This window comes from Magnolia sinica, chromosome 4 (genome assembly GCF_029962835.1).
Source record: "Magnolia sinica isolate HGM2019 chromosome 4, MsV1, whole genome shotgun sequence".
NCBI lineage: Eukaryota > Viridiplantae > Streptophyta > Magnoliopsida > Magnoliales > Magnoliaceae > Magnolia > Magnolia sinica.
In genome coordinates, this window is record NC_080576.1 from 59,481,851 (window position 1) to 59,489,930 (window position 8,080).

An 8,080-nucleotide genomic window follows, 5' to 3' on the forward strand; every position below is an offset into this window, starting at 1 on the left:
CCGATTCTGATTCCGATTGTCGAGTCCAAATCAAACTGTCGAGTCCGATTCTGATTGTCGAGGTTGAGTCTAATTGATAAGGCTGATTTCGATTATCGAGGCCGATTGTTGTGGCCGATTCCATTTGATGAGGCCAATTTTGTTTGTCGAGGTCGATTCCGATTATCGAGGCTGATTCTGTTTGATGAGGCCGATTCCGTTTGTCGAGGCCGATTCCATTTGGTCGAGGCTAATTCCGTTTGGTTGAGGCCGATTTTGATTATCAAGGCCAATTCTAATTGGTCGAGGCCAATTCCATTTGATGAGGCCAATTTCGTTTGTCGAGACAGATTCCGTTTGGTCGAGGTTGATTCTGTTTAGTCGAGACTGTAAGTGCCATTGTTTATAGCCCTTTGTGTTGTCAAATTTGTGGTGTCAAAAACACTGTTATGAAGCTTGCATCTGTGAAGAACAATGCTCTACTCAAGATCAACTTAGGTTGACAAGCACTGTTCACAAGTCAAGAATCTCAAGAAGCTTTTAAGTTTAACCTCAAGATCTCAAGAAGCTTTCAAGTTCAATCTCAAGATCTTAAAAAGCTCTCAAGTTTAAATGATAGTAAGACTTCAAGCTCCATTACTTTCAAAGGTCACTCGTCTCTAAAGTTTCAATGTCCTTACTTCACTATTGAGGTATGACTGACCTTAGGTTGACCTTTAGAGTAGGCCATTTTGGATACATAATTCATATGTTTTATATAAGTGAGTTTGGTATGTTCTAAGACTAGTCCTGGACTTTGTTCGACTAGTCGCACTGCTTCGACCTGTCTAAACATTTCTAAGATTAGTCGTAAGTTTGTTACAAAAATCAAAAAAATTTTATTAGGTTTCTACTAGTCCTGGGGACTGTTCGACCAGTCGTAGGAACAATGTCGACTGCATCTTCGACCAGTCGTAGACCTATGACTCAAAGAACAACGTTGAAATTCGGCCACCTACGACCAGTCGAAGGAGACCCACGACCAGTCGAAGGAGACCCATGACCAGTAGAAGGAAACCTACGACCAGTCGTGAAACTGTCAAATCTTATCACGCCCGAATTTTCAAATATCTATTGGTTCTACGACCAGTTGTAGAGGTCCTTAGACCAGTCAATGACGTGATTTGCTCACCTATAAATAGAGCACGAATATCAGAATAAAATAAGCAATTCAAGTTAATTTAATTTGGTCTTCTGAGAGATAAGTCGGTGCTCCATTTAAGCTAAGTGTGCATATTTATTATTCTCTTTCTTTAGCTTTGTTAATTGATTTTGTTTCTTGCATTCCAATCTAATCTAAAAAGAGGAATTGTTATTTTCCTTTTTCTGGAATCAAAATCAATTAGAGCTAGCCCTTTTGTTTTAATTTAGAATCTAATAGAACCTTGAACCATTATAAAGTGAGTATTGGACATTGAACTTTGACATTCAAATCTCTACTCTGATTTGGTTCTTCTAGGCTGCTACAACGAAGGAGAAAATCAGGTATTTTACAATTTGTATAATTTACATTGATTGGTTTTATTTGATGTTAAGCCATAAAAATCTCAAAGTTGTTAGTTATCTAAGGAGAGCCAGAAAACTCAGAAGTGAGGGTTTTTGAATTATGTAAGCCCTTTGAAAAAGACATAATTGTGAAGGTTTTGGGTGAACCTGTGAAAACCTATTTGATAATGAACGCTAATATCCCCTGTATGAGGATATTAGGAGTGGAGTAGCATTCTATGTGGCTGTTGTTTAACAGTTGGTGTACACAGGCGAACCATTATAATTCTTTGTGTTGTGGATGTGTGATTTATATTTCCGATCTTTTATCATTCAAAATTATGGAATGTATGTGTGGATGAGAATGTTGTAAATTTTACATTTCAAGCTCAGTAGGGAATATTGTAATAATTTAGATTTACATTTCAGCATTATATTTTTGCTATCTCTTTATTTCGTTGAGCTTCAGTTTCTCTATTTGTTCTAGAAATAAGGTTGTCCTACCATAAACTTTGGTTTTTGGTGTAAGGTTGTCCTTAGAACAATTTTTGTTTCTATTTCTCTATTTTAGGTTGTCTTCCATTCCTATACTGTGATTGGTATATAGTGTTATCTATTCTTTGTTTCATATTCCACAGTATTTAAATTTAATTTGGCATAGTCCTATTCACCCTCCCCCCCCCCCCCTCTAGGACATATAGCTTGGCCATTTCAAGTGATATTAGAGCCTAATAGCTTGTTCTTATTGCTTTTTATTTGGATTTAATTCCTGAGATAATGATCTCAGCTATATAAAAGATGTTAAATTTTGATAGCCTATCAGTCACTAGGCCTCCACCCTTTGTGTAACGCCCTGAAATTCGGGGGTCGAGCATAACTCAGCTCCTGATTTCCAAAACATCACTTATGCAACATATTTAATGATGGATTATGTTGACTGTATTAGTGCATAAAACATGAAATAGATTAAGCCAAAGCACAGATATAATTCAGGGATAAGTGAAGAAAACAAGCGGAAGACTTATAGAAATATATGTGTACAAGTGCAGATCCTTAAAGTACATATACCAACCAGGTCGTATGAAAGTGTTACTTATCAAAATTACAAGTATCAAGTTACATCATTTAATTCCCAAAAATACTCCCAGAGTCTCGCGCATCAGAACAAGGCTCGCTAGAACCCGTCTGAAAACTGCATATAAGAGAAAGCAGCCTCATCATCATCCATCTCCCGCTCTGCCTCAGAAGTCGCATCAACATCTGCAACATCAGAACCTAAGACAGAGTCTGGTGGGTGTTTAACACCGACCAGAACGTGGGAGTGATCAACTCAGTGGAACACTAGGGCACTGGTTAACATGTTATCAGTTCAATCAAGCAGTAATGATAAAGTAGAACAATTAAACATAACCTAAGTACTCTTTTTAATGCAAGGATATATGCAAAATAATGCGTGCCCTCACGCGTACACCCTCAGCGTCTTCATCTTACATTACGCATGACACCACCTCAAAGTGCGCCACATCTACAAAGCACATGCAAATGCGGTGCATGGATATGATTACTAAGTTGTTATTAGTCCATTTCATACAGCAGGATTGGTTTGAGGTCGTAGCAAAGGGCTCGTCACTAATCAATGCACGCCTATCACATCTTTATTACCACAGTTCGACTCGTCACCTCCTTGCGGTATCCAGGTATGCTCGAGGTCACTACAAAGGGCTCATCACCAATCAATGTAGGCCGACAGCACGAATATAGTGTCTCATACCACCATAATCGGCTCACGAGTTTAGTTGCTCACTGGTCACTACGGGGAGGCTCGTCACCCCAGCGTAGGCCAACAGCTCGACCACGGTGTCCCATACCACCATGTCCGGCTCATGAGTCTTAGTGGATCAAGGTACCATGGTTAATAGGATTTCACTGGTAAGTTCGGTACCCTAGATTCAAGCAGTAGCGTCCATACATGGTGAACATACATCGGATAATTGGGTTACTTGACGAACTCGACTAGCACGAGCGCACATTGGGTTGAACGACATAGAGTGCGCAAACACTCCGCATAGCCAAACCACTGCCGCCAACTCTAATATGACTCGGGTTCGTCTAATACATCCTACGTGGCGAAAGCAACCTCAGCCACGATCTTAAGGCAGATTATCGATTTCCTGGACTATTCATAGTCCCAAACACATTGCACTACAACAGATATTTGTATTGAATGTAGAACAATAATGGAACAACAACTCAAATCATGTGGTACTCAAGCATTTGAAGAATATCAACTTAACATAAATGTAAGCATAAGTAAGACTTGAAATTAAATAACAAGGAATGTAACTTGCAAGAAGGAAATCACACACACTAGTGGGAGAGTTGAGAATCGCTTCTCAATGCTCATACTAGGTAAAAATATCACACGTTAGATCATTCAGACATGTCTACAAACACTTAGAATACATGATACAACATACACGACGTATGTTGAAAAACACACTTTTGGACAATTCCTTTTGCCAAGGAGTTGTCATACATACATCTAGCATACATACACGACAAATAGTCATGGCAATCACATGTTCATATTTTATACGCATACGGTACTTTATACATACACATAGAGTACACAAATCTCAAAGTAACACATGCATATCAGGAAAGCAACATAAATACAACATTTGGCATGTGAAATCTCATCTATAACAAGAATAAATCATTAACTGGCATTAAAAGCCTTGAAAACCATAACCTATACACTTAAAGTCTGCACCTTAAGCCAGAAAAGAAACACCGAACTGATTTAGACGAGTTGTCTTCGTCAACGACGATAGAATACCCTAAAGCAAGGATAAAAATGAGATACAACAACAACAAGACTAATCTAAGCTCTAACACAGATTAGGGTTAGGTTAACTTACCCAAAGATGAACTCAGAACCATCAGAATAACGATTCAAAGTGAAGGTTCAAGGATGAAGAAGAACAAGAAAGAATCTAAGATGATTCACCAACTTCTCTCTCACTTTCTCTCTCTTTTCCACTCTCTTTCCAAGCTAGGGTTAGAGAAAATTCGTATGGAAAAGAGAGCTAGGGTTTCAAGGACTATAAATAGGCCTAATATTGATGGAAATAACCCTAGGGCCAAGGTATACTTAGGGTATAACCAAAACCTGCCTCTCACGATCCAACGAAACACTTCTGGTGGGCCAAATACCACGAAAGGTCGGACTTAAGCTCTTTGACCATGGATCTAGGTCAAGCTGAGTTTTCGTACCGACCGGCTCTTCAGATCGGCCGTGGCGGACCACACCCAATTCAACGGTCACAGAATCTCGATCAGGTCCACAAGCACAAGGACATGCCTGGGCCCCCTTCCCTGATCAGAGGGTGAAATTGGGTCAAAATCCAACGGTCAAATTGCTTAAAATCATCACGCAAGCGACACGACTCAGATTTCATAAAAGCTTAATAAATTTCCAACCGTTCTCACACTCTTCACTCCGAACTCAATCAAATCGACACAGAACATCACATGGACTTGATTTTTGAGGTGATGGTCAAGCCCAACATGGTGACCGTAACAGCCTAAGATCATCGCTATCGGACTTTCAACGCGTGGTTCAGGTCCGATCCAGAACTTCTAAAAATTCCTCAGATCAACTGGATTTAGCGATGGATCCTAGATTTCAGAGTAACATAGCGCTAACTAATCTACAGGTTTTAAGCCATGCAGATACAATTTAAAGTGATTGATGCAGATTTCACAAGCAATCGAGCATAGCGCTAATTACCCCAAAAACAACTACTTAAGGAAAGATAAGCATAAAATTTCCAAGGTCGTTACAATCTACCCCCCTTAAAGAAAATTTCGTCCTTGAAATTCATACCTTCATATAATCTTCAAGGATCAGAGGGTAGGTTTTCTTGACCTCAGCTTCAGATTCCCAAGTAGCCTCTTCCACACCATGATGCGTCCATAGCACCTTCACAAGAGGGATAACCTTGCTACGCAATACCTGCTCCTTCCTGTCGAGAATACGCGTCGGTCGCAGTACATAAGTGGCAGCCTCACTCAACTGCACTTGCTCCCAACTGATAATATGCGAAGGATCAGGAACGTACTTCTTCAGCATAGAAACATGAAAAACATTATGCACACTCGCAAGAGGTGTGGGCAAAGCAAGGCGGTATGCTACCGCTCCCACTCGATCCAGAACTTGAAATGGACCAATAAATCTCGGCGTCAGCTTCCCCTTCTTACCGAACCGCATAACTCCCTTCATAGGAGAGACCTTAAGAAATACATGGTCTCCAACCTCAAACTCAAGCGATCGACGCCTCGTATCAGCATAACTCTTCTGCTACTCTGGGCTGTCAAAAGTCAACGTCGAATGATGTCGACTTTTTCTGAAGTCACCTGCACCAACTCCGGGCCAAGCAAACTACGCTCGTCAATTTCTGCCCAGCAATGTGGTGCTCTGCACGGGCGACCATACAACGCCTCATAGGGAACCATGTCGATACTCGCCTGGAACTATTATTATACGCGAACTCTGCATATTGAAGACAATCATCCCAACTGTCCCTGAAATCCAAAACACAAGCTCGCAACATATCTTCCAGGACCTGATTCACGCGCTCCGTCTGCCCATCTGTTTGCGGATGAAACGCGGTGCTGAACTTCAGTTTCACACCCATCGCTTCCTTAATACGAGTCCAGAAGATAGATGTGAAATGCATGTCTCTATCAGACACAATCTCCAGGGGAACTCCATGCAGACGTACTATCTCCTTGATATACAACCTAGCCAACTCGTCTGCAGAGTAAGTGACTCTGATTGGTAAGAAATGCGTCAACTTCGTTAATGGGTCGACGATCACCCAAATAGAGTCATATCCCTTCCTCGTTCTCGGCAACCCAGAAATAAAATCCATAGAGATGAAGTCTCACTTCCATTCAGCTATGGGCATGGGCTGCAACAACCCAGGAGGTCGGCGATGCTCTGCCTTGACCTGCTGGCACGTGAGACAATGAGAAACAAATTCAGCAATCTAGACTTTCATATTATCCCACCAATAACATCTCCTCATATCCTGATACATCTTCGTGCTACCTGGATGCATCGCAAGTTTAGAACTATGGGCTAACTCGAGAACCTCCCGTCTTAAGTCAAGGATGTCAGGAACACATAACTGGCCACCAAATCATAAGCCCCCATCAGAACTAACACTCCAGTCGGAGTTCTCATCTGTACCAACCCGCTTCCTCATCTTCACCAAAAGCTCATCATCTGCCTAAGCTGCAACGATCCTCTCGTCGATAAGGGGCTGTACACGAATGTGTGCGATAATCTCATACAGCTCAACCACCGTAAGCTTCTGCTTAAAATCGCGCACGAATTCCAACATATCCCACTCTGCTATCATCAGCGAAGCCACAAACTCAATAGCCTTCTTACGACTCAACGCATCTGCCACAAGGTTCGCCTTGCTCGAATGGTAAGAAACATCGAACTTAAAGTCCTTCAATGTTTTCATCCACCGGCGCTGCCTCATATTCAAATCACGTTGCGTGAAAATATACTTAAGGCTCTTGTGGTCGCAAAAGAGCTCAAACTCCTCACCATAGAGGTAATGTCTCCAAATCTTTAATGCGAATATGACAGCTGCTAACTCCAGGTCATGCGTAGGGTAATTCTCTTCGTGTTTCCTCAACTGACGCGAAGCATAAGCAATCACCCTGTCCTTCTGCATAAGGACACAACCTAGACCAACGCGAGAGGTGTCAGTATAAATAATATACTTAACCGCTTGCTCTGGCAATACTAGCACAGGGGCGGACGTCAACTTATCCTTCAGCTCCTGAAAAGCTAACTCCACCTGCTCATTCCAAGCAAAGTTCAAATCCTTCCATGTCAACTATGACAACAATCTGGCAATCTTCGAGAAGTCTTGAATGAAGCGTCGATAATAGCCTGCAAGACCCAGAAAACTCCTTTCCTCAGTAACTGAACCAGGCTGCTTCCAGTCCTGCACTGCAGCTACCTTGGCAAGATCGACAGCTATTCCTTCCTTGGACACCATATGTCCCAGGAACTTGACTTCCTCTTTCTAGAAATCACACTTCTTAAACTGCGCAAAAATCTGATTCTTCCTAAGAGTATCCAAAACCGCTCTTAAGTGCTCCTCGTGTTCTTCCCAGCTCGCCGAATAAATCAAGATGTCATCGATAAAGACAATGACAAATCGGAACAAGAATGGCCGAAACACCCTGTTCATCAGATCCATGAACACGGTCGGTGCGTTCGTCAGACCGAACGACATCACAAGGAACTCATAATGACCGAAGCTAGTCCTGAAAGCGGTCTTCTGCACGTCCTCATCCTTGACGCGCAACTGATGATACCCTGACTGCAGATCAACCTTCGAAAAGTATCGTGCCCCCTTTAACTGATCAAACAGATCATCAATCCTGGGTAAAGGGTACTTATTCTTCACAGTTACCAAATTCAGCCTGCGATAATCAATACACAATCACAAGGAACCATCCTTCTTCTTCACAAACAAAACAGGTG